Source organism: Oenanthe melanoleuca, chromosome 2 (assembly GCF_029582105.1).
Source record: "Oenanthe melanoleuca isolate GR-GAL-2019-014 chromosome 2, OMel1.0, whole genome shotgun sequence".
In the NCBI taxonomy this organism is placed as follows: domain Eukaryota; kingdom Metazoa; phylum Chordata; class Aves; order Passeriformes; family Muscicapidae; genus Oenanthe; species Oenanthe melanoleuca.
Window position 1 is genome coordinate 5,324,153 of NC_079335.1, and position 27,798 is coordinate 5,351,950.

The following is a 27,798-nucleotide window of genomic DNA, read 5'->3' on the forward strand; positions in this document are numbered from 1 at the left end:
GCTTTTGCAGACTATTGTGCAGGGAGTCATGTGATACATCTCATTTATTACATATAGAGAAGTTTGGTCCACTCTGGATCCTCTTCATGTGTCAGCCCAATGAACTGCTTAAAACAGTTATGTTCTACAAAATGAGTTTCAAAAGCTTGGGTCACCATAAGGAAAGATTTCTCTTTTTCTCTACCATATCATTTCTGCCTCAAATTACATGAAGAAGACAAAAGGGGTCTTATGAAATACTAAATTTTTAAAATGGCTTAGGTATTAACTTATAAAATCAAAGATTAAAATTTTATAAAATGTGATTTTTTTATTAGAAAATATTAACAAATATAAAATATGAAAAAATAATCAGAAGTTGGTGACTGAGAGATGGATAAACAAACACTGTGCTTTAGAGAGATGGAGAACTATGAGACTACCCTTAGATAAGTTAGATTTATTTGAGTTATCATTGTTCTTACAACCATTTTATATTAAATGGGATTTAAGTACAGATGGAGTTATACTGGAACAAATTATGTGTGACTCAAGAGTCAGCTGGTTTTTCTGAAGAGTAGGAAGGAAATATTGAAAGTTTTTCTCCTGATGATAGCAGATTTTTCCATTTTGTTACCATTTCTCTTTACTCTTGAAGGTGTTATTCCAAAACTTACTTTAGGATTAGAAAAAATTTTATTTGTTTTTAAATTAACTTTATAAGCCTTTTCTTCACTAAACTATGAGGATTCCATAATTCATGACTGTGTAATTTGCAACCTTGGATGAAAAGCTGCATGCAATGCTCATCCAACAGAAATCGTGTATGTGTCAGGATTTAGGAATTACAAATCCTGTAATTCACTAACAACAACAACAAAGTAAGATAAGAACAAGACCAAAAAAGAATACTCTCATGATAAATGAGTTCTATAAAACCTATAGAAACCAAAGTGTGACATGCAGCACAATAATACAAAATAGATTCTCCTGCAGAATTAGTCTTTTCCTTTCATTGCTCTCAAAGGGTTTTTGGCATAGAAAATTCTACACTGCAGGGAAGAGAATATTTCTTTGCTAGGTAGACTTTTTCTTAAGAGAGACCATTTGGATCTGCTTCATGCCTTGAAATGTAAGCCTTTAGGGACTATAATACAGAATGTGTGCAAGATAATGTATCTAAAGATAAAAAAGGCACAAGAGCATTCTCCAGTGATACAAATCCTTGTTTCTCAAGAATTTATGAGTCGCCAGCACACAGCTACTGATCTTGACAGCATCAGAATTTTCAGGGAATTTGTGCAAGAAACCTGCCAGAGCCCTGAGACACCATTAACTGGACAGAAGGAAAAGCCAGTTTTATCTGTGATCAAACTGGATGTTACAGGAAGCAAAGGCACTGTGATTTGCTGCATAATTCCTGGGAGTGAACTACTGCAGGATATGTTGCCACAAAACATTTGTAAGTAATGTTTATCTGGATTCAAAGGGGGCTGGTAGATTTACCAAAGAAGAAAGGACTGTGAGCAGTTCAAGTCACACACCACGTCTGTGTGAGGAAATCCCCGTGCAGCAATCACAGACAGAGACACCATTCTCGGGAAGCATTGTGGAATGATTACTGTTTTCCTACACTCCTGCTGAGGCTTCCATTCCTGGGGATAAGATATCAGGCTACACAGACCTTCTCCTCCATGCAGTACATCCATCTTTTATATTCCTAACCCCAGGGTGAAAATGGAAATCAAAGGCTCACAATCAGAACAGAAAGAACTGAAAAATGTGGGGAAATTGAGTTATGTATCTGTGCATTGATGTTTGTCACAATCCTCTGAGCTGCTGATCCAGTGCAGTTTCCAGCAGAAATCCTAATAAAACATCAGCTTGAATTGCCATTTACATGTTTATGCCTCTTCCAGACCATTGGAGACAAAGTAGCTGCAAGAGAAATGATTCTGTTAATCACCTTGATACACTGTAAAGAGATGCAACAACTTTAACAACTGAGTAAGAATGTTGACAGATGATTATAATGTGCAGTAGATGAAATACTAACTGCTGCAAGATCTAAATACAAACCAGGCCACTGCTACTGACCAAGGCAAGATATATTAGGTTTTCATCATTGTACACAACACTTATCTGCCATACACCACTTGGTTTAATCTCTTACAACAGATCAAACTAATGTGACAGTGAGAAGAGGCTTGTTTGAGACAAAATATTCTTGGGAAGGTGAAGCTTTAGGGAGGAAAACCACCAGCATCCCATAAGCTTAACATTTTAACAGTAGGTAAAGATAATATTTAATAAAATACTGGGTTGGAAAGTGAAGCAGTCTGAAGAAAGAGTTATGCAGAAAGCCAGCACAAAAAGCATAGCCCTCTGTTATGGGAAAAGTTTTGCTTTGCTGCTTCAGTCTGGAGCTGAGCAACCCCCTACCCTCCTTTTTCTTTTTATAGAAACATTAAAGTTGACAAAGACCTCTAAAACTGAGCCAAACCATTAACTCAGCATTGCCAGATGCACCCCTAAACCATGTCCATAAGCACCACACCGACAGGTTTTGTGACAGTCCCAGGAATGGTGATTCCATCACCTCCTTGGGCAGCCTGTTCCAAACCCTGCCCACCCTGTCGATGCCATTTGTGAGGGCTGGAATGGGATCAGCTGGAGAAAGAGGATTCCCTCTCAGATTTATAGATGCATAAGCAGCATTAAATATTTCATCTGTTTTTTGTAGACCAATGATTCTAGCTGATTCTGATGGCAGAGATGTGAATAAACCATGCAGCCACTCCAAAATCTGGGCAGAAGTCAGCAAAGGCTGTGAGTCCTCAAGAAACCTCTTACCTTCCTGCACTTATGAGTATATCCTTTCATGCCTCTGAACAGATTGTCTAATAAGCTGTGCCTAAAATGCAATGCTGTCAAGATATTTTAAGCAGCCACACTGTGAACACAAACCTCAAGTTCCAATTCAGTAAATCAGCAAAGTGCTTTGGTGACTCAGGCTCTAACTTGTATTGAGGTAGAGATCCCTGCTGGAAACCTGAAAGGGAAAAGCAAAGGTGATGATTTTTTGATATCCACATAGAAACTGAAGAATGTGTTCTGTCCAAGGAATGGAGGAACAGAGAGATAAACAGGTCTCTTAAAAAATGCAAAGGACGGCCATGAATGAATAACATACAAAAGATAAAAAAATTACACTTTGTCTCGTTGGCAGTAGCAGGGATGAGACTGGGCTGAGTAAAAATAACAACACTGGCAAGAGAGGTTAGAGAAGACACTGGAGACCTGCCTTTCCAACTACCTGACGGGGTATAAATGTGCTCCATTTCAGCACACTTAATATATATATAATATTGAATTATTATACATAATGTTCCCAGAAAATTCTGAAGTTTAATAAACTGAATTTGGTCAATTATTTCTCTTTTCAAAGTGGAAAACTTTGTGGACAGGTATCTGCAGTGCTCCTTCAGCTTGGGGGTGAGCTGTAACACAACAGAAAGAACTTTCTGTATGTGCTGCTACCACATTAGGCAGACAAAAAGACCCATCAAACCTGCCATCTGCCGCCAGAGCCGTGTGGGTTTTCACAGATCAGCCACAAACCTGCTGACACCTAAAGCTCTGCTCTGGGAAATTACAGCAGACACAGGAACATTTTTATAACCTGGTCCAGATCCTGACCCACTGACCTGCTCTAGGTGCAGCTGTGTTTATGATAGAATCAGAATGGTTTGGGTTAGAAGAGACCTTAAAGATCACCCAGTTCCAGCCCCCTGCCATGGGCACGGACACCTTTTACCATCCCAGGCTGCTCCAAGCCCCATCCAACCTGCCTTGGACACTGCCAGGGATGGGGCAGCCACAGATTCTCTGGGCAACCTGAGAAAAACTGTTTGCAGCCATCCTAAAAAATGCATGGGCACTGGTGACACGCTTTGTATGTCCTTTAGGCCCGCTCTGGGAGCTTCATTTGGGGCAGACATCGGTTCCCTCTGGTGGACACCGGCCCCGAAGGGACGGGCAGCAGTGGGAGCTCCGCCGGGACAGGAGCTGCGGCTGCAGAGGGACCGGGATGTGTCTGGAGCGGGGTGAGGGAAGAGCGGCTCTAGCTCGCAAGTTAGAGCTGAAATACAAGCAAAAATATCCCAGCTGAGGGCTTTTTATTTAGCCAGTGAGCTCAGGGAGGAGGCAAAAGCAGAAACCACCTGTTTGCTAAGACAGAAAGGGAGTTTCCTCCCCCCGCGGCGGGGACTCGGATCCCCCGATTCTCTGCCCTTCGGGGAGCGCATTTCTCTGTCCCTCGGGCCAGACCCCCGTTCCCCTTCCCCCGAACTGTCCCTCATCACCCCCACCCCCGTGTGCCCCAGCCCACAGCCCCGGACGGGTCAGCCCCATCCCGGCCCCATCCCGCCCCATCCCGGCTCCGTCCCGGCTCCGTCCCGGCTCCATCCCGGCCCCATCCCGGCTCCATCCCGCCCCATCCCGGCTCCATCCCGGCCCCATCCCGGCTCCCCCCGCCCCCGGCCAGCAGCGGGGCCCGCAGCCCTCCCCGCCCAGCGCTTCCCCTCCCCTCGCTCCTTAAACCCGGCCCGGCCCGCCCTGCCCGGCTGCTCTCCGGCCGCCCTCCGCTCCATCCCTCTGCTCCCTGCCCGCGCAGGGGATGCAGCGTTTTGGCAATCCCCATCACTGAGCCGCCCCTGTGTGCGCAGGGGGCTCGGGGCTGTCTGTCTGTCTGTCTGTCCGTGTGTCTGTCCGTGCGTGTCCGTGTGTCCGTCCGAGCGCTCCTGCCCTGCCCGCCCATCACCGCCCCGTCCCGCCAGGCTGACAGCTCTGCAGGGCTCCAGGTACCACTGCGGGTGGGGCCGTGTCTGTGCAGGTAAGGACATTGGTGGGGTTGCAGACCTGCAAATGAACACAACCTCTGCTTTTTGTTTTTTTTGTATTCCCCCCGGCAGGGAGGAATATCAAATACAAAGGATTAATTTTTATTATTTTTTTTAACTATGCAAACATGCAGGAACAGGGTCTGCCTTTTACAAAGGAAATATAGGAGGAACTGTGTTCCATTATTCTTAAGCTGGATTTATTTATTTCTCATTTAGTTAACAAAGTTTTCAGACCAGAGTCTGCTAGGTGAAGTTGGTCACCTGAATCAGGGCTGGTGAGCCCTCAAATTGGGATTAGCAGATGCAGAAGACTTCCCTGCAGGTGATAAAGCAGCAGCTGAGGGATGTGTAATGCCTTCATTGAGGAAAGCCATTGACAGGAGGTTGACAGATGTCAAGATTACACTATAATCACTGATTTCAGGGTTGGTTTTCCTAACATAAATACCTCGGGAGTCTGATGACCTTACACCTTCTTGTATTCTGTCTTTGTGTTGGTGCAGTTTCTGTCAGTACGTGGGAATGCACTGCCGTGTTAACAAGATGTTTTCTCCACATTTATTACAAATGTGCTGTGTGTCACCTCTAAGCCTTCCTCTAAAGTGCCTAATTCATCAGCTCCTTCTCTTCTGAGTTTTTACATAGCTGGAGTTCTTCAGGGTGTAGTGACTGCTGACACTTCACAGCATTAGCATGCACGTGGTGCTGTGCCTGTTTGCATGTATTTTGATTAAAACTTTAAAATAACACAGCCCATCTGTGCAGTGTGGACACTAATGGGATCATTCTCAGGAAGGTGCACCTGCAAGATGTATCTGTGCTACTCAGTGTGCTCAATTAGCAACCAGAATTACTTTAGGTGCATGCCTGAATCTCCTTTTTCTGTTTGATGAATGACTGTTTAGACATCTGCTTTGGGGGAGTTTGTAGAGACACAATTTGATAAAATAATAGGGAGAAGTGTAGCCAAATAGGTCAGGCAGGCAATTGCAAGGTTTATTCCACTTCAAAAGCTATATGACTTTTTTTCCCCTTAAAGTGTAGGCATTTAGTAGTTTTAACTAAATTTTCAATCCTACCAACTATTTTACATGTTTTCCATTAAGATGCTGCTATTCTAAATATACAAATACTATTGTCTGGACAGCTGGGATAGTGTCCTGAGTAGCTTCCAGTTAGACATATCAAATACATGGAGATTTTATATCAATGAAGTGTTTATAGGATATTAATGCAAAAGTAACTCCTGTATGTGTGTTGTGGATTCACTGTGCATCCTCAATAAGTGTGTTGTGTTCTACAGCTTCTAGTAAGAGGCAGTGTTGGATGCTTTGGCATCTTTTCTGGTGAAATGGAGAGGAGTCCTATTCTGAGCTTGGGAATGGGCAGCCCACCAGCTGATGAGTGTCATTTGGTTTTGTGGAGAATTACTCCAAGTACCTTGCAGAAAGGCAGTCCTCAGCACATTGCAGAGCAAAGGGAGGAAACCAGGTCTTTTGACTTTAAACCAGCAGATGACAGTGCCTCTCTCTCCTGGGATCAGTTTGGGGCCAAATCTTGTTTGTTTTAACAGAATATAATATTCTCTCTGATTTGAGTGATTGTCTCTTGAATTTGAGTGAGACCTGTGCCATGAATGAGTTTGGGCTGGAATAGCAGATCAGATGGAGGACTCATTGCAGGGGAAGTGCTGTGTGACTCATGTTACTCTGACTCATGTTACTATGGTGGAAGAAAACCTCCCCAATGGGGACCTAAGAGAGGAAGAATGAGGTGGAAGGATTAGTTTAATTTTTTGGTCTGTGGGAAGGTTTTGATGAGCTCAGAGACCCAGACAATGTGTGGGTGAGCATGTCTATAGCACCTACACATATACATAAGGATTTTCTTACTGCTTCTTGCATTTCATACAGTTCTATGGCAAACATCTTTGCTCCATGCCAGAGCTAGCTTTTGATTCTGGAGATTATGATACTGAAAATAATAGGAATAAAAGAACACTTTTGTTTCTAGCATGTGATAACTTTCTTGCTAAAATATATTCCTGAGATTTGTTCCATAATTATCTTGACTTCAAAGGATATTTCAATTTTTCATATTGTAACACTTTCTTCTAAAGCTTGTTTTGACTAATCACTGCTGGGTGATCACAATTCCTCCTATTTAAAGACCTTTCTTGAATTCTTCCCATTTCTCAAAATGAGGAGCAAAACCTTTAAGAAAAAACTTAGATTATATCAACATCTTGTCTGTACCACCACGCCTGAATGAGAGAGGTGGTACTGGGCTATTTCAGCTCTTCAGGCAATGCCAAATTCCCCAGTCATTCTTACATGAACTTTAATTATGTATTGTCTCCTATGACACTGAAATATCTCCTTCCAGGCTTCCCAACCCTATTTTATGTTGCAAGAAAATGTAGTGGTTGATTTTTGTCTTCAAAGCTGCCTCTTTAGAGAAGATTGATTCCTGCAGGTCTTTCCATGGCTGAGTGAGTCTAAAAACAGGAATGTTGGGTCCTTACTGGGGGCTGGTCACTTTGTATTAGGCACTATCAACTGTTACAAAGATATTTTGGAGTTTGAGAACTCAAGTTTAGGGAGTGAGGAAAGGGGGAGAGAGCATGTACAGAAATCACGGAGCTGTAGCTGATGAATTGGAACTTTTTTAAAAAAAATCCTGTAGCATGTAGGTACAGCAGGAAAACAAACAGAAAAATGTTCTTCATCATGGGCTTAATTTTATTTGGTGTTTTCCTAGAGGCTTCTTCCAGTTGCTGCTGGAAGTTTAGAGATCCCTTCAGTGGAAATCACATCAGGCTTCTGAAGCTGGCAGGAGCAAAGGTTGGCTGAGAGGACTGTCCCAGCTCTGTGAGCAGAGCCAAGCAGAGCAATGTCTTCTGCAGAAAGAAACTTCTGCAAAGATCTCCTGTTGTGCTCTTGGGAGACTTGCAGGTCTTAAATATTGAAGTTATCTGCTCAAGGTACACTCAGACATGCATTTTTCCTTTGCAAGCAAGTATGAAAACTTGTGTCAATAATCACAACATTTATTTTACAGTTTTTAATTTCAATTTTTGTTTAAAATATATGGCTTGTTTTTTTCAGTGGAGAGGAGATCTTAGTGTTAATGTTCTTGACTTATAAATGTCAAGTGTCAGCAAATTACAGGTGAAGTCAAGGATTTTTACCTTAAAATTGCAGCCCACTGACATATGGTCAGGAACCATAGATTAAGGATGTTGCAGCCTTTGGCAAGTCACTGAATCTGTGAACAGTCAGTTCTTCCAGCTGTGAATAAGAGATAATATGAGAAGGAGGTTTTACATGAATTGTGACCTTAAGAAGGTTTATATAAATTCAAAGCATCCTGATTTCTTATTAACTGAATAATATGTTCTCTAACAGTTGGCAAGATTGCTAGAATGTGAGTGGTGAAGAGAAATTAGCTGGAGCTGATTTTTTGAAAGGTATAGAATCAGAGAACACTAGACCTGTTTAGTTTGGAAAAGAGCCCTAAGACCACCAAGTCCAGCCATTAACCCATCACTGTCATATCTTCTACTAAACCCTGTTCCCAGGTGCCACATGCATTTTAAACACCTCCAGGAATGGTGACCCCACAGCTTCCCTGGGCAGCCTTTTCCAATGCTTGACAACCCTTTCAGTGAAGAAATCCTTCATAATTTCCAGTCTCTACCTCCCCTGGCCATTTCCTCTTGTCCATCCCTGTCACATAGGAGAAGAACCCAGCCTCCTCACAGATCTGTTCAGAGACAATAATGGAGCACCAAGACCTCTACAGCCCCCATTTTCTGTCTCAGGACTTTTCCTTTGTGGGATCTCCTCTGCTCTTGCTGGTGCAGGCTGCCATGGGGGTTGTGATCAGCAATTACAAACCCTGGGTGGCAATCACAGCAGAGGAGCTGGGGGCCAGGGTGGGGGGAGCATCCTCTGATTCTTCTCCCTGTTTGCTCCTGATGTCTAGCTAGGCTGAAAGAATTTATCATGTGAATATGAGCCATGGAACAGGAGGGATAGCTCTGCTTGTGGGACAAATTGCTTATTCCTTTCTAGTCTGAATATGAGGGTGGGAGTGGGCTGATAATATTTATTTTTCAGCATCACTAAAAGGTCAATTGAATAACTCCTACTTCACTTAGGAAATAAAGTGTGCATACACTATTAATGCCCTGAGAAAACTGTTTCAGTATTGGCAGTAGGTGGGTACATCTCTTACCAGGGACTCATAACTTAGAGATTAATGTGGGGTGGGAAAAAAAAAAAAGAGAAACCACCCTTCTCTCTAATAACCATTATTGAACTATACAAAGATATGTTGTTTGGTGGACAAGTAATTTCATAAATCAGGTGATGCAAATAGTGAGATCTTTTGATACCTTGTGCTGCTAGCTGCAACCTAAAAAAAAAAATGTTGGTTTAGGAGATTGAAGTGGGCTGAGTTGCTATTCTTTATTACATTGAGGTTTTCATGGCAAATACCTGCTATCTTTGTGACACTAACAAGGGTGGTAGATTTAGAAGGCTCCTTTCAGTAAAGCAGAATAAATTCTTTCTAAAACCTTCCCATTTCTTTCCCAGTATGGAGGAGATTCAGCAGTAAAGACAGGGCAGGTACCTGTGAGCTCTGGCTCTCACTTCAAACTCTACAAAAAATCCAAAGCAGCCTGTGCTGGGAGCCTACTGAGGAGTCACAAATCCCACCCCAGGGGCTGCAGAACTGGCCAAAAAATGCCAAACCTGGACCTGGTCTGATCACGTGTCACAAACTTCTCCAAGCTGTGTTAGCCCTGATTTTTCATTAGGAATGAATGGAACTGAGTTATGGGTCATGTTTTGCAAGTGCTGTCAGTCCTGATTATGCAGTGGTGTAGATTTCCTCTGCTCAGGGAGTGCTGTTATCACAGAGCTCATCTACTATGCAGTAGATGTAAGTTATCCTTCTCCAGCTCATCAGAATCTATTTACTTTGCATTGATTCAGTTCCTTAGAAATTAATTTTTGATTCTTTGCAGAACAGAAGGATCCCTTGAGTTTGGTTTAAGCAACTTGATTTGATTATTGTTATGTCCTGAATATTGATTCTTAAGTGATTTTAATAAGAGATGTCAAAACTGCCATATTTCACTTCACATTTGAGGGCAAGTTTAAACCATTGACAGATCTAAGTATTTTTAGATATTTTTTTAGCTAACACTTGGTTGTGGTTTGACTGTTTATTGCCCAAGCACAATTTTTTCACTGCTTAACCATGTTGCAGTATGTGCCCATTGTCAGCACCCAGTTATTTCCTTCCAGAGCAACCTGGTTAACATTGATTACCACAGGAAGAATTATTCTGCATATTGATTGCAAAGATTTTCTTTGAGCTGTAACACTTAGAACTATTGGGGGATTTCTGTTGGCTCCATGCTTAGTATAAAACTAATTACCTTGTGTATGACAGAACTCTACTAATTCCAATTTCACCAGCAGATAAAGGCTACAGATAATCTGAGTGGACTGTCTTGATTGCCAGTGCAGTTCATAGTAATGAAACAACAGCTGGAACCTGTTTTACAGCACTTCTTGTACTGGGCATTCCTGAAAACCTTCATCCATTTCAGTGGCAGGACTGGTTTTCTTCACAGTAAATTAAATATCTTCATGAATCTACAAGGAAAGGAACACTTGGTTTTCAGTATACTGTAATGCTTGATTAAAAAAGATGTTTTTCAGGGCTTATCTTTGAAAAATATACCAAAAAATCTGCAGCAAACCCCACTAACTAGGTCTAGACAGGGTGGTCAGGCACAGTGGTATTAAATTCTGACTGGGAAATTAATTCAGCACTGGCCAAGAGGCAGCAAGGCACAGCTCTTCTGTGGCACCTGGAATTTTTCTGTTCCTGTGAGAGCACTGAGAAAGCTCAGATCTGCCACATTTCCATGTCCTGCAGCAGGGCAGCCCAGGATGCTCAGTCTGAGCACAGGACTGATGGTGCAGCTCTGCAATGGACAGTGGCTTTGTGTTCCTGCAGCAAGAAGAAGCAAAACCCCATTCCTTTTGTACAGGACAGTGCTCTAACCCAGGTAATAACTCTGCACAGCTGCCCTGGGAGGCTGGGGCAGCAGTGAGCTGCTCACTCCTCACAGATGGTTGACAATCCTTGTTCAAGTCTGATATTTCATAAACCACCTTGAGTTGTTTCAAGGCAATTTCCCTTGTCCTGCTTTGCTGTTTAGCTAAGGTACCACCTCTAGAGTGTTTCTGAGAGTGGTTTTTATGTTTTCTGGAGGCTTTTCTTAATTATGTGAATAAGTACTTTTATGATTGATTCCTGAAATTAAAACAGTTTACAACTGGGCTTATATTATCTTCTTTCTTGGCCATCCCTTGGGTTTATTACTGAGTACATTTTCTGTTCAGTTTGTACTCAAGCTATTTGTATATATTTGACTACTATTTTATTATTTTAAATCTGCTGTTCTGCCTTTATTTATTTTTATTGCTGCCTTTGATTTTTTTTTTTTTTTCTTCTTTTCAATGATATTTCTGCTGCCATATTTTCTTTACTTAGATCCTTTTCCCTTCCCTTGGCAGCTGTTCCCAGACTGTGGGCCATGACCCCAGGCAGGCTGTGGCAGTTATGAGTGGGCTACAAAATTAAGTTGCTAATTTTGGATGTGGTGACACAGGGAAGTCAAAGAGCTGTTGGTTTCCTTCAGCAGTTTTCTGAGCTAAGACTGATAACATGTAGGAAAACAGATAAAGCATCAAGTACCCTTATACCAGATTCCACTGGTATGATAAACAACTTAAACCTCTTTACTCTTGCTTCAATTTCTCCTCATTTCCATGAGTGTTTTTGAAGGCAATGACCTCTAAGGCAGGTCCTGCCCAGCCAAGGAAGCCACAGAGGGTGCACTGACTTTTGGGGAGCTCTGGGAACTCTGTCCCCCTAGTTGGAAGAGTTGCTGGCAGTTTTGTAGGCCTTCAGGATTCAGAAGGAAAGAAAGGAAAAAAAACCAACAAAAACAAAGCAAACAAAAAACCTCCACACAAACAAACAAAAAATCCACGAACCCAAAACAAAACAGATCAAGAAAAATCCCACCAGAAATAGACAGGAGTAACTCTGGTTTAAGAAGTGTCAGTATTTTCCTTACCTCTGTGCCTTTGTACTGCTCTTCATTAATGACTTGCAGATGTATCATATCATGGGCTCAACTCCCTTAAATAATTGCAGTGGCCCATGGCATGGATGGACATAAGATGGGATGAAAGGCTGTGCCTGGTTTGTGTGGCATTTAACCCCTGCTGGGTCTGTCTCCCTCAAGCAGAGAGGCTGAGTGTGTGTGAAAAAGGGCCTTGCCTTTCCCAGGAGAGATGCTGGGTCATCTCACCTAGTTTTACATGTCTGGTTTTGATCCTCACCTTTATCCAGACATCCCTTGCTGCCTTAAAAATAGTGGAAAAAATATGAAGTGTTTCAGGGTAATTTGTCTGACCTATTTGAAATAAATTACTCCCTAGAAGTATCTGTTTGTCTTTATGGATTATAGAGGGCTGGCAGGTGGTTTACTCAGATATAGACAACTACACTGTAAATCTCTATATTTAGTCAGATGAAACCTCATAATTTCAACAAGGCACAGCAGAGTCTTGGCAGAGCTGGTTCCTCACAGCAGCCTGGAGTGTATGGCTGTTGACCATTTATAATGGTCAATAAATTGAAAAGTTTTGTATTGATTACAAAAGCAGTTTGGGTGAGCAGGAGTGTCTGGAATAGCTGTGGAGGGGTGATGTTACTATTTTGTCCCAGGTATCAGTTTAGGATCTTTCAGGATGTGTGTGATGTGGCAGTGATGTCACACAGCTGAATGTCAGACACATGCAAAGAGGACAGAGGGAGCACAAGGCTGTTGGACTGCACATTGTCTTTAAAAACCTCTTCTCTCTCTCATCCAGGGCCCATGGAAGAGGAGGGATTACACTGGTTTTGGGGAATACCAGCCTTTGGGTTCGTTTAGTACAACTTTAAGACAATTCTGACATGAAGCCAGTGTTGCTCCTGCATTGGAACCCAAATAATTGCTGGAACATGGCAGGCAACAATTTCCTGTGAAATGGACACTTGCATAAATGATCATTTCATTTATTCCTGTTACAAATAGGACAAGGTTTGTTAATTCTGATTTGTCATTAAGAAGCTCCACAGAGCATGGATTTTTTCTTTTGTCAGTCCTATGCTGTCTGCAAAAACTTGGCCTTTATCTACTCGAGTGTCTCAATTAAAAATTGGCCTTTATCTATGGAATCTCTCAATTAAATAGCAATATTATGAATCCTCCTGATTCATGCCTAGGTGGGAGGATCTGTGCCATTGTGAAAACAGCTTTTCTGCCTCATTACCAGCTCTTCTTGTTTGGCTGACTTGTTTGCCTGATCAGATGATAAATGCTGATCCCTTCTCTGTTCTGTGTCATGGTGCTGAATTGGATGGCTGCAAAATTCATAGAGTTTTTCACCTTGAGTGCCATCAGGAAGAATGGGAGATTTGAGGAGTCTCTTTGGACATTTAATGCTGTATGCTCATGGGATTAGTGAAATCCTGTCTATTACAAGGTAAATCTTTCCACGTGAGGATCAAGTGTGATAAACAGGGCACTCTGCTCCTGTCCCAGCTGAGAATGTGGGACAGGAAGGCCTTGCTTTTGGTGCAAGACTTGGACAGCTGAACTGAGCTTAATTTTGGCTCTGTCACAGTAATTTTATACAAAATAAACCATAGAAATCACAGAATGGTTTGGGTTGGAGGGAACCACAAAGATCATCTTGTTCTCACCCCCTGCCATGGTCAGGGACACTTTCCACTAGTCCAGGTTGCTCCAAACCCCATCCAGGCTGTCCTTCTACACTTCCAGGGATGGGGCATCCACAACTGCTTCATCTGAAATCCACCCAAGTCCTGATTCCCATCTAAAAAATGGCATTTTAAAGGTGACAGATGAGGAGTCTGGTTATAACCCTATTTGTCTCACCACCTGCCTGCATTTTTTATTAATTTCCTAACTCTCTTCATGGAAATTTCCATCTTGGTGGCTTCTCACATTGCTTGGGAGATGAGACACTGGCAAGAGTAGCACCCAGACTCCTGAGCAGTGGACAAGTGACTGAGAGGTGTAGGTTTTACACCAGGTCCCTGCTGTCCTGCAGGATTTTAAAGAGGGTCAGTGATGAGCATTTTATTCTTCTGGAATTGCTGCTGGTTCAAGTGTGCTGCCTGCAGCCAAGAGCAGAGTCTGCCTCCCAAGAATTCAAATGATTATTGGGTTAATAATCATCTAAAGCACTGAATTCACACCTAAGCAGCATTTTCACAAGTGCTAGGACTGGTGAAATCTTTTCTTTAACAGAGATGGCTCTTTTTAGCTTAGGGTTTATCAAAAAAAGACAAGCTTGTGGTCTTCTTTGAGAAGTCAAACTGAATCACAGAACACTCTGAATTTCATCACCTGGAACACAAAATCACAAAAAGTGAAAAGAATGGGAGTCAAAAGCTAAAAATTGCAGAATGAGCTTGTAAAGTGTTAGATACAGGGGTATATTTTTAAAAGTTTATGCTACTATTTTCTAGGAGAAAGATGATACTTATTATTAAATGAAAAAAAAAATAGTTTGATATGTGAAGGAGAGTGAAAAACTTTCATCCTCCATCAGTGGTCACAGAATGTCTGAGCTGGAAGGGGCCCCCAAGGATCATTGAGTCCAGTTCTTGAGTGAATGTCCCACACAAGAACTGAGCCCACAGCCTTGGTGGTGTCAGCACCAGGCTCTGGCCAGCTGAGCTCATCTCAGAGCAATTTCAAATGCTGCCATTTGGCATTAATAAAATAAATTATTAATTAGTATTATGCAAATAAATTTATAACCAAATACATTCTGGAATGAAACACTGGAGAATGCAGACATTGATCCTGCTGCCTCTCACACACTGAGCTCTGCCACTTGAGCTAATTCCCCATCAGTGCTGCCACTGTTTTAGGGAAGTTTTAGGGTGAAACACTGCAAGTTCAGCTCCTTTTGGTGAACATGCACTAAACATGGCAGGCATGTCTAGTTCACTGCCTGCTTCTATGTGGGATCTCAAGTTTCAAACTTTTAATGAGAAAACTTGTTGATGAAAATAATTAATTTTCTCTATGGGTGGGTATTCATGGATTACTTTATATTCAACTCTGGATTTAAGGTTCAAAAATCCTTTTGCTAAGGTCCTTCATTTTATCACCTGAATTTGGGGAAAGGTCTCTGACCTTGTTCGCACAGATTTGTTTTAAACAATCTACAAGGAGAATGGGAACTAGTGATAAAAAAATTAATGTAATCTTTCCCATGGGCTTAATGCTTTCTGGGAATAAATCCTAAACCTAAGAGGAATTCTGTGACTAGCAATTATTTTCTGTGATTTAAGGTTTCATCAGTGTCTTTGATGTTATACAGACTTAAGTGGAAAATGACTCCAAATTTATTCCTGCTCTTATTGTGTTGTCTGTATTTAGGGAGAGATTCTGTCCTTCCAATAAAAAATTATGGAGTACTTTAATCTGCTAAGAGGTGTGCTGAGAGACCAGTGGGGACTGCCTGAACATTGATCCTTTTGTGAGCTGTGCTACTAAATCAGCAGAGCCAGCAAAGATTAAATCACATATCTCAGAGTGTGATATTTATAATAAAACTATTATCTATGCTGGCTTCCACTGATGTGGTGAATTCAGGTAGAATACTTGAATTATTGAAAAATGCATAATTTTTTAAATTAATAACTTTTTAAATGCATTTTTAAGATGCTTTCAATAATTGTCAAAACTTGTAGATTTAAAATTATGACTTGTTTTTTAAAAATAGTATATGACAATATTGTAAAAAAATAATGCCCTCAGACTGCTCTTTGTGGCAAACCAGGTGAGCTGGGGCATTTCTGGCCATATCCTTCCTAGGCAATTTAATCAGGAAATACTTGAAATCCCAGGCTGGAAGGCACTGACCTGCAAGTGGCAGGCACAATCTGAATCAGATGGGTATGTGCACACAGCAGTGAATCCTCAGTGCTGGTCCTGGGGCCAGGACAGGCTCTGCCAGCAGAGGACAGGGGTGTTGAGCAGTGCCCATGTGTTCCCCTGGGCAGGCAGCAGCTAAGGGCAGCAATCATGGGAGGCTCCAAGGCCAGGGTAGCCCTTCCTTGCCATCCTTCCCTGCACTTGTGGTGGCTCTGAGGCTACTTTGGTCCCTGGGAGGGGTAGAGGAGTTCCCGAGCTCTGCCCACATCCTGCCCGTCCCTGCCTGTTTACTGCAGCCTGCAGGAGAAGTGTTCCCAAAGGCAATCCTCAGCACAGGACACAGCTCAGCTGTAAGGTAGGTCTCATGTGCCTCACAGACACATGCAGGGAAAAATACTTTTCCCATCCCTCATTCTTTTCCTGAAATCAGAAACTGGATGATATCATCCATTCCTAGATTAAATCTCTGAATTTCCCCCAGAAATGTTCCTTTGCTGTGAGATTCACACTATGCAAAGGCAATGCTCCTATTTATAACTTGTGGCTGAAGAGAAGTCTCTCATTAAGTAGAACCATCTTAGAATAACTATTGAATGGATTTTGGTAATGTTTATTTTAAGTTCTTGTCCTCTGCAGAAAGGTGGGTCAGCCTCAGCATCAGGGTCTGTGTGGCTTTATTCCTGCTTTGCATTTGTGTATGTCCCTTGGAGTTTGAGTTTGGGTTTGCTTTTGCTGCTTCTTTTTTTTTTTTTTTTTTTTTTGTAGTTGTTGGTTTTGTTATAGTTTTTTCTTTTTGATTTACACTAATAGAGTTGCAGCTGCACATCAGGATGGAGCCAGGCTCTGAGATATCAGAGATTTGCCATGACAAAAAAATAATTGGTTCCTGCAATTTGGAATCTGATGAAACTGAAGCATGTTAAGGTTGAATACTTAGCCTGCTCTTGCATGATCTTTCCAATAACTCATGTTCCTTTGAAGTCACTTCATTGTCCTGACTTTCCTGGGTTTGAATGGTTGCCAGTGAAACTGAGTCCTCCTGGTGTAATTCACAGGCAGGAATCATAAAGTTGACACTCTTGCACATTGGTATGTGGGGAAAAAAAATCTTTTTGCCCCTAGGATGTTATTAGGAACAAGATGACAACTTGTGAATATTTTCCAGGTATCATAATGCTTTCATATATTGGAATGTTGAATAACATCAGTGATAACATCACAGCAATGTGTGACATAGTGTTTCTGTTGCCCTGAATTGCAACTCTGTTCTAGCCTTTGGTGAACATCAAAAGTTTTAATGCTGAAACTTTTATTATAGATTTTAATACTCTTTATGTATTTTAATGCTTTGAAACTTACAAGGACTTTACTCATGAAGTACACAAAAACAGGGAAAACTGTGATCTTATGGATATCCAGTGGCATTCCTGTGGATATAACTGAATATTTTAAAAAGTATAGTCAGGCTTTTATGAATGGCATCCCAAAGCAAATAACATTGAAAAAATCTAACAGTCTGTGAAGCATTTATTTGTGCATTTTGTTTTGTTTTCCATGGTGAACATTTCATAAATAATGTAGTTACAGGCAAGATTACAAGCTGCTTCATGTGAATAAATGAATCAATACATCAAACCAACACAGTGGTGTGGAAAACCACCAAGCAGCCTATTGTCAGTGAGAGGAGACTTGGGGTGTGAGGCAGCGTGTGCTTTTCTACTATAAACATTTTTCCAAAGACTTCAGAATTGGAAGTTCAATATAAAGACTGAAGACCTGCATTATGCTCTCAATTTTTTGTTTCACACACTGCAGAGGGAAATAAAATTTTGCCTTGTCCAAGGGGAGGCCAGATGTGAGGAGATAGTGCTGCTCTCTCAGACTCGAGAGTCAAAGCTGTGGCTCATGTGGATGGGAGCACCAGAGAGAGGAGTTAAACCCACACCAGTTTTCAGCTCAGAGGGGTGACTGTAGTACAGGGAACCAGCAGTGCTCTCATGTCTCACACAGACATTTCAGAGGTGGGGAAATCCCTTTCAGCAGGTAAATGTCAAACCTGTCTGCCTGCACGGTGCCAGTCGTACAGAGAAAGCTGTGCCTTGGAAAGGCATCATTTCTGTGAGATGAATTACATACAGTGGCTCTCCAAAGCTTTCATATCCCATGTATGTTGAAGTTTTGTAGCTTTACAGCACTTGCTAGTGAGTAAATGCAGCAAGACCAGAATTCCCATGCAGCAAACCATGGAATATCAGAGTGGTGTGGGTTGGAAGAGACCTTCAAGATCCTGTTTCCAACCCCTGCCACAGGCAGGGACAGCTTCCACTACACCAGGCTGCTCCAAGTCCCATCCAAGCTGGAACAATTCCAACAGCTTCTCTGGGCAACCTGTGCCAGGGCCTCACCACCCTCCCAGGGAAGAATGTCTTCCTAATATTTGATCTAAATCTACCCCCTTCAGCTAAAGTCCATAGCCCCTTCTCCTGTCATTACGTGCCTTTGTAAAAATTTATCTCTCCAGGCCTAGCAAATTAGGATTCTTATAGATTATTTCCTTTCCCATCCCTTTATAGTGTTTTGGGGCATACACCAGTTATTGCTCACAGTGTAATTCTCTTGGATGTCTGATTTGCCTGAGAGATGGAAGTATTTGTGCTGCTATGGCATTTCACTGGAAATGAAAGCCACAGTTCAGCAGTTTAGATTTAAGCCTGTTGAATTTTTGAAAGAAGATTCCTTCCCTGAATTTGGGAGTAACCCCAGCAACCCACATGCCGTGCATGCCAAGTGGGAGAGGGCGTGTGGAACCTGAATGGGGAGCAGGGGAGCATCAAAAAGAAATTGGAAACTGGATGAGTAGATAAGGGCTGAAAAATGCACTTTCTTATGCAGCTCTAAAAAGTGTGTCCCAGTAAAAATACAGTGAATGCAGTTGCTATAGCTACCAGCAAGGTTTTGTGCAGAACTTCTCGAGGTACTTGCTGTGTAGTTGTACAGAATTTTTCTCAGCCTGAGGATTTGGTATCACCTTGTATTTCATTTTTCTCCACCTAACCAGGCACTGTTAAGTACCAGCTGTGTTTTCAGTTTCTGAGCAAAGCAGAAGAAAGCAAGGAGCTTGAAAATTTTTATTTTCTTTTTCTCTTTATTGTGCATGTGAAACATTGTTGATGGAACCAAGCTAATGTGTTATTTAATTTCTTACTTATTTCTCTGTTTGGGATAATTTTTAGGACAAGAAATGGCCAATAGCATTGTGGGCTTTCATGTTTACCTTAGTACAGAAAAAAATAAAATTCTGTGATTAACCACAAGTTGAGCAACTGTTTTGGGCCCTAGAAGTCAGGGAAAAGTTTCAGATTAAAACATGACACTGAAAACAGAAGAGGAATGCATTCATTTTAGAGATCAAGTGCATCAGGTGATGGTAGCTGAGCACTCAAACAGTTTTCTAGTCCTAGTGGGGGAATGTTCTGTCCATAAATCCAAATCCACAGTTCTATAGATCAGGAAAAGTATTGCAACTTTGAACAAGGTATAGATGATATACTGGGATTGTTGAGAATAATTTTGGACTTGTGTTGGCTGGGAGATTGGACTGCACATTATTGTCTCTTTCAGCTGTACTAATCTATAAATAAGTGTTGGTCTCTGAATACATTGACATGAATATGACAAACTTTCACACATCAAATTAGATCTCATATGTATCTATGGAAAACAAGTTATAACACCTGTTTTATCTCTTAAAGAACAGGCTGTCAGTCTTCCTAACAAAGACAAAACAGCAAAACAAGCAGAATCACATCCTTCTTTTTTATTTATTTTTTTTTTTTTTTTACATTTGGCAACAGATAGATTAAAACAGTTACTCTTCAGACAGCAACTGTGTTGGAAATATTTGCTTATCTGAATATGATGTCAATTCATGTGCTTGTCTGCCCATGGCAATGTATTAGTACTTTGGTATTTTCCTTGGCATCAAGAGGAAAAGAAAGCAAAGTACCTTCTTGCTCCTGAGTGGAGCAGGAAGCCTAGTGCCAAAACAGATGTAGAGAGGCCAGAGTGCTCAGGGCCTTTTTGTACCCTTTATTTTTCTATTTATTTCAGGGCTCCTGAGCCTCCCTGCAGTCAGCAAAGCATCACCTGCTGGCATTTGGGTCACTTGAGCCTCAGGGTTGGCTTCATCCAATCCAATTCATGGATAGAGAAAACTCAGAGTGAAGTTTAACCCTTTACACAATCCATGAGTGCCCCATAGTTTTGGTTCCCACAGCTGTTGTAATTCACCCAGAAACTAAACTAAACTCCGCACAGAATGTTCTTAAACTCTCCCTGTGGAAAATGGTGTTGAAAAAGACACTGCTTTTCCTAGCTGCATTTTGGTTCTTCCTAAACCTGCTTTTCTTGGGCAATTTCATGATTCAGGTCAGGGGATCTGTTTAGAAGTCAAGATCAGCTTCTTCTGTTCCACATTAGGCAAATCATTACTTTTACCATCTTTATCTGTTGCTGCTTTTGGCTGAATTTCTTATGTCACCTTGACCAGACAGAAATATTGGTATTTGTTGGGACACCGATCTCTAAATCTTTGCTCTTTGTCTAAACTTCTTTCATTGTGTCAGGGGAAAACAAGCACTTCTTGTGAGAAGTTAATTTATTTTACTCTTCCTCATAAGAAAGAGATAAAATCAATGTGTGTATGGATTTTTTCTTTCTCTTTTGGAGCTTAGTATAAAACCATATAAAATGTTAGTTAGACACCTACAGCCTAAACTTAAATGAGATAAATCCCAGCTAGAGCTCTGCATTTCGTAAGAAAAAGAATACTGTGTGAGACTATTTGAAACTAAGCTTTACAGTCCAGGAAGGCACAGATTTAATTTGTTTTAAGTTCTAGCACTGCTGTCTAAGTAGGTATCTCTTTTCCATTTCTACAACTTTTTAATGTCCTTTCTCCTCCACCAAATTTTCTAATGTTGCTTTTGTTATTATTTTTCTGAAAGCACTCTATGTCCTTATCCATTTCAAAATATCCTCTCCCCAACTATCAAATAAAATATTTGATACTTATATTACCTATCCAATACCTCTCTCTTCTTTTAAAGTAAAAATTCAGGGTATTGCATATGAAGAGGTGGGGAAAACAATTTTTGGAGTTTCAGGTCTTTTGAAGACAGTTTGAGGCACCTCCTCCTACAGTTAATTGTGAAAATTTAAAATATAAAGAAATTACAATGTTAGGAAGGCCTGAGTGTGATGTTTCATGTTTCATTCATGTGATCTGTAAATTGTTTTTTTTTTTTTTCTTTCATGGCCCATTTCCTTTTTTGCTTTCTCTTTTTCTGCTGCTGTTTCTGAAGAATGTAAAGGAAGGAAGCAGAGTGGAGGGTGGGACAGGGTGAGGGTTGAAACAGCCCAAAACCCTTCTAACCAACATGAGAATTATTGATCTGACCCTGTCACACCCCTTGCCATAAGCACAGACAGGCAGACCCAGCTGTGGCTCAGGAGTAGCTGCACATTTTTTATCAGCTCCTCCTGCCTCTGGCAGCTGCCTGTCAGAGCTGTGTGGGCTGCAGAGCACAAGCTCTTGTATTTTATCCTTTCTGTGTGAGTGACAGTGGTGAAGAGAGCCCTTCCTGTTAGAAAATAGGGATAATTTACATGTTTTCTCCAGCTACATCTTTTCCTGTTTAATTTACACTGTCAGACCCTTATTTGCTGTACCACTCTTCAGTGTCTTCAGTTCATCTGTTTTCATAGAATCATAAAATGGTTTGGGCTGGAGGAGACCTTCAAGGTCACCTAGTCCTGACCTCCCTGCCATGGACAGGGACACCTTTCACTGGACCAGGCTGCTCCAAGCCCCATCTAACCTGGCCTTGGAGACTGCCAGGGATGGGATATCCACAGCTTCTCTGGGCAACCTGTGCCAGTGCCTCACCACTTTCAAAGTAAAGAATTTCCCCCTAATATCCAATCTAAACCTACCCTCTCTCATTTTAAATCCATTATCCCTTGTTCTTCCACTACATTATCCTTGACAAAAGCCCCTCTTCAGTCCTTTAGGTACTGGAAGGATGCTATAATATCTTCCTAGAGCCTTCTCTTTTCCAGGCTGAACAATTCCAATTATCTCAGCCTTTCCTCACAGGAGAGGTTCTCCATCCCTCTAATCCTCTCCTATGGACTCACTCCTACAGGTCAATGTCCTTCCAGTGTTGCTCTAAGTGGGGTCTCATGAGAGGGAGCAGAGGAGCACAATAACCTCCCTTGGCCTGCTGGCCACACTCTGCTTTTGATGCAGACCAGGCTATGGTTGAATTTTTGGGCTGCAAATGCACATTGCTGTCTCGTGTCCATCTTCTTATCCACCAGCACCCTCAATTCCTTCTTGGCAGGGCTGCTTTTGATCCATTCATCCCATCTTGTTTAGTTTTCCAACTTACAGCCAATAAAAAGGACAAGGCAGAGTTTTCCTGCAGGTCTCTTTCTGCTGGGATCGTGGTAAAGTCATGGAAGGATTCACAGTCAGTGATTTCCTGCATGCCACATTCAGAAATTGAGAGGTGTAAAGTGTGGTTTTTTTCTCAGTCTTGGACTTAGGATCTCTCACACTTAATAAATTCTGCTTCTGGTTGACTCCCCTGGGTTCCCTCACCTGCCTGTCCCATGCTGATGGAGGCCACAGTGGTGGGCAGAGATGGCTGAGACATCAAAATCTAACTTGTGTTCACTAAAACTGTCCTGCACTGAGGGGTGCAGTGCTTTTTATTCCTCTCATTCTATAGAGTCTGCATTGATGGTGAAGACATTCACAATGCAGAACTTTGTGGTCAGAGGAGATGATTCTTCCTGCCTCCTCTTAGCCCAGCTCCTTTCATAAGAAGGAGAAACCTTTCAGGTCAGAGCCAAAAAGAGACTGGGGGCAGTCACCTCGAAGATTTTCAGTCTTAAACTCTCCACACAACCTTCGCACTCTGCAGACACCTGAGCTGGGTAAGGTGTCTAACCTTAGGGTTCTGCTGTTGGGGCTTCCAAGATTTGCCTCTGCCTTCAATGATTTGAGTTATACAACTATGAGAAATTAAGTGGCAATCCTACATCACTTCCAGTACCACCTTTTGTTTCGGGTCAGTTCTCAAAATGCAGTGTGAACTGACTGTGAATTGCTTTCTACCCTGGGGCCCTGCTGCAACAAGGAGGTAAAGAAAGGTCTTTAAAACAAATGTCCAGAAGGGGTTCCTTGCAAGCTGCCTGCATCTGTTCAATTGTCCTTTTTCACTCCAGAGTTCTAAAAGAGAAATGGCCATGCTTGTTCTCAGGGAAGGAGAGCAGGAGATTCTCAGCTTGGGTGGGTTTCAGGCAGTGGATGCACACTGGAAGCACTGGATGGAGAGGAAAGGTTCAGAGCTGGGGATGCAACCCTGCTATCTGTACCTCCACAAGTAATGACAGATCCCTCTTATTTCCATTTTATTCACAGATCATTCACTTTTGCTGGTGTGTTGGTGTCCTCAGTAGAGTTCTGGGTTTCATTACAAAGGGCAGGACCGTGCACATCAGGCCATGGAAAGGCTCTGCAGCACTAAATCTCTTAATCAAATGCACTTGTTGATTCTGAAGAAACTCTCATTACATTAGATGTCCATCATCTTTTTGGAACACGTGGAGGAGAAACTCACCCACGTGGTTCAAGAGGCAGGCATTCACATTCCTGTATTTGGGAAATTTTCTGTCATTTGGATAGTTCAGCAGAAATGTTGGGAAGTGGTAGGTGAGTGTGTGGCACATCTCCAATTAGCATGGCCCTGTTAATAACGCTGAGAGTGACAGACAATGGGTATGAGCTCATTTCTGGAGTTTGTGGGGATTCTGGTTATCCAGGCCATTATCATAAGGCGTAGAGCAAGGAATGCAAAGCAATTCTTCCTTGCCCCAGTTAAGAGTTCTGGGAAATGTGATCAGCAGGCTCCTCTTTGTTAGAAAGTATGTTGCCTATTTTCCAAATAGATTTAGGCTGTTACCCCATCCTGATCCCTTGCTCCAGCTCTGCTCACTAACTATATAAAGCCATTACATATGGGTCTTTTTACTGACATAATCCTTGACTGTACTAAAAAAGAAAATATTACATTTCATTCCAAGAGCTGTAAGAACTTCCATGAGGATATAAAAAGCAGGAAATTGGCCCTGTAAGAGTGGAGTACTCTCATATTGAATAGCCTTCAGGGGCTCTGTGTTGAAGCTTCTCCCTAATAGATAATGTAGGTTGGAACAGTTTGGCCTCTGCTTGAGAGGAAATGGGATTTGTAGGACTTTGCCAGTACAGGTTTACAGGGCTTAGGCCAAAGGACTGGTGTTCTGTGACCCTGTACAAAATCAACATGCTCCATACGTACTGCACTAAGGAGACTTGAACATGCAGTACAGAGGAAAAATCTCAGGATTTTCTGCTCCATCACAAACTGTTCCTACCATAATGTTTCTGGACATCATTTTAGTCTTTGCCTTGCTTGTATCACTGCTCTTTAATCTGGACACCCTGCAGACAGATGTGGAGGTTAATTTAAATGTGTGAAGCTCTGGGAATAATGTTATTTATTATCTCAAACAGCCATTGGGCCTTGTATTATCTTCAGGTGATGAATTTTCCATCTCCAGGACGTCTGCATGCTGCAAAACCTGCTTCAGCAACAGCATGAGACATTTCAGCATTGAGCAAGGTTTAAAAGAAAAAAAGTATGGGCAAAGTTTTCTAACTTAGTCTTGTGCAATACAGTCATTATTGGGATGGGTGAGCTGTGCACCTGCTACTTGGTAATTTAGTTTGGAGTGTGTTTTCCCCCCAAGAGCATTGCTAAATTTTTAATATATCTAATAATATTTTTGTGTTAATATCCACAGGATTCAAATAAATTTGAACTCCAAAAGATGACCCACTGTAGAGGCAGAATGTGGACCAACATGTTTTGTAATTGACTTGCAATCTGTGTGACTTGAATTACATACTTGAGAATCTTTTGGGGGTAGAAGAGGATAGTGCAAATTAGATTATAAAAAGTCAACTGACCTCTGAGTATCCTGATCTGTTGCTAGTTTCCTGGTCTGTGCTAAAGAGATGCAGGCTACAGCTTTGCAGAGGAAAGTAAGTAACAATTAAGGGGAAAAAAATTGGTTCAGTTTCAAGTTCAAGATATTCTTCCTGCCTTTGCCAGTGAGTAAATAAACGTGGTGAGAGAAGCTGTCAGTACAAGTGCTACAGGTGCTGGTGCCTGGTTCTTGGACAGACTCTGTTTTCAGGCATTGTTTCCCCAGATCAGATATGCAAAGCTTCCCCTTATCAGCCTCCACTTATCAGTTGTTCTAATCCCTTCCACCTCACATATACTCTGAGATACTTCCCATGGGTCTTTTCCCTGATAACTATTTCAGTCAGGATTATCAAGATGCTTGAGTAACTGTGTTTTATACAGAACCAGCCTTTTAGATGTAAATCTTTTTAAATCTGAACTCCTTGTTAGCTGAAGTGAGAAGGGGTCACCCTTTCTGGACTTGGCTGGTCCATAAACACATCATTCATAGGGTGAGTGGAGATTTTCCTGACAGTCTGGTCAATGATGCCAAAGACAAAGTCTGTCACACAGATTTTGATTGCAGGTTACCTTGGGGTTTTCTTAGACAATCAGAAAGATTTCTAAGCTTGATATGCAAGAGTACAATTTAAATCTGGAGTTACTTCCTCTGGACAAAACACTGGAAGTTATACTTGGGGATATTGCCTCAAGGTTTCAGCCTGCAGACACTGCGTGGTTGCAGCAGGCAAAAATACTCTGCAAAGTCCTCTTCTAGCAGTGAGGGTGTTTCAGAATAGCAGAGATTTGGCAGACAACCAGTAAGGGTGTGTTTTAAAGTCAGTGGTAAATGCATTTATGGGGGGTCAATTTGTGGAATGCATGATCCAAGCATAGGTTAAGGAGTCAAGAGTAGCTGAATTCTAATTCTGACCTTCTCTCTGGGTTCCTTGTGTGTGCACATGCGCACCACAGAGGCTAAAGGAACATTTCTCAGGCTGCAAATTAGGAAATGCCCATGTTGAGTTAATCCTTGGAGTGTGTTTCATGGCCCTCCAGGACTCTTGGCTATGCTTCTTTTTTAGGATATTTTTTTCTACTCAACTCCTGTTTTGTTCTGTCTCCTGGATAGGTACCTGTCATAGGGAACAGCTATGTATTATTTTTCCCCTCCTAAATTATCAGTATGTATTTTATTTCTCGCACAATCAAACACTTCCAATTGCAGGATTATTAATCATTCATGGCCTGGGCAGTTCCAGCACCAAGTACTTTGGGGCAGTAATAGAGTTCAGCTAAGGCAAACAAATCAGTGGGATGGAATGGTCTGCTGATCTTTCCCACTGCCCTATTTCATCTCCCATAAAGCTGACAGACTGCTTTGGCTCACATTCATCTTAACCATTGCTCTGCACCTGATCAGTTTTTTAGGGATTAGGATAGAAGTTGCCCTTAAAATGTGATGTGTCCCATCCCTGGAGGAGTTCAAGGCCAGGCTGGATGGGGCTCTGAGTATCCTGGTCTAGTGGAAGGTGTCCTTGCACATGACAGGTGTTGGAATGAGATCATCTTGAAGGTCCCTTCCAAGCCAAACAATTCTGTGATTCTATCATTGCAAATGAAGAGATGTCCCACCCCCTGCAGCCTCACCAGCACTCAGGGCAGATGTTGAAGTGTTTTTTGCTAGCAGGGTGCATGAATGGCTTCATCCAACATACTGTGGGTCTGTTGACAGTCTCCTCCTTGATTTCAGCAGACTTTGGCTCAGCTGTAGCAAAGTACCTCAGGAATAGCTCTGGTGTTAGCAGAGAATTTTTTATTATTCACATGGGTTTTTAAACAGTGTCCACCGAAATCAATGTCCCTCTTTTCATTAACTGCAGTTGGCTTTGGATCAGGCCTGGGAAGATGCACATCTTCCAGAAATGCCATCAGATGATTTCTTTAACAACCATTGAACAAAGATATACGACCGCATGGGATGATCAGCAGGGAAGAAAGTCCCATCTCTCTTTTATACAGTTGGCTTCCTGCTCATATCAGCAATAATTTAGATAATTAAATTGCTTAGTTCAGTAGTTGGAAGAGGCACAATCAACAAGCTGACTCTACTAAGATGTCAGATGTATTAGTGTGCTGGGTTTTATATTTGTTTTTCTTTTTTGTGTGTGTGTGAAAAGCTGTATAATTGGACACTGTCTTTTTCACCCCCGGCTAACCTCTTCTTCAGAGGAGCATACCAAAGACATTTAAAATCACATTATGAATGCCAGCATAGTTACAACATTTATATGGCATATGGTGATGTTCAGTGGCAGCAGACGAATGGATGAAATCAAGCACAATAATAGAATCAGCCCCCCTTGAATTTAACAGTAAGACAAACAGTTCTGTGGTACAATTTAGTAAAATGCAAGTAAGAGCTCAAATGTTTTAATGAGGAGTCGAAAATACATAACTGGGCATACTTTGAACATTGAACTTTGATTCAGTGGTCTTTGAACTTTTGCTCACATGAGATAGAAAAGGTTTTATTAAATCACACTCCTGAAATGTTCTTCTTACTGTGACTCCAGGTTTATTTTGTTTTGGTTTATGAATATTTGTGGCTGAATCACTCCTCTGAAGAATGAAGGAGATCACAGAAAGTGTTCTGTGTTGTTCCATCTCTAACTCTCGTGGGTTTTGCTGTTTGTGGCATCTCTCAAACTGGGACAGAAGAGCAGTGTCTGAGATGGGGTATATCCAGAGCCAGTGCAAACTGCTGCTCCCAGAAGTG

General features: G+C 41.8%; 1 protein-coding gene across 1 annotated transcript in view; it reads left to right on the top strand.

The window, feature by feature from the left end:
- Positions 1-4,791: 4,791 nt before the first annotated feature.
- Positions 4,792-27,798, top strand: part of COL22A1 (collagen type XXII alpha 1 chain) — a 218,091-nt gene continuing 195,084 nt past the window's right edge. The window contains exon 1 of the mRNA XM_056485694.1: positions 4,792-4,873. The gene's annotated coding sequence lies outside the window, so the exon portion shown is untranslated. The remainder of the gene's footprint in view (positions 4,874-27,798) is intronic.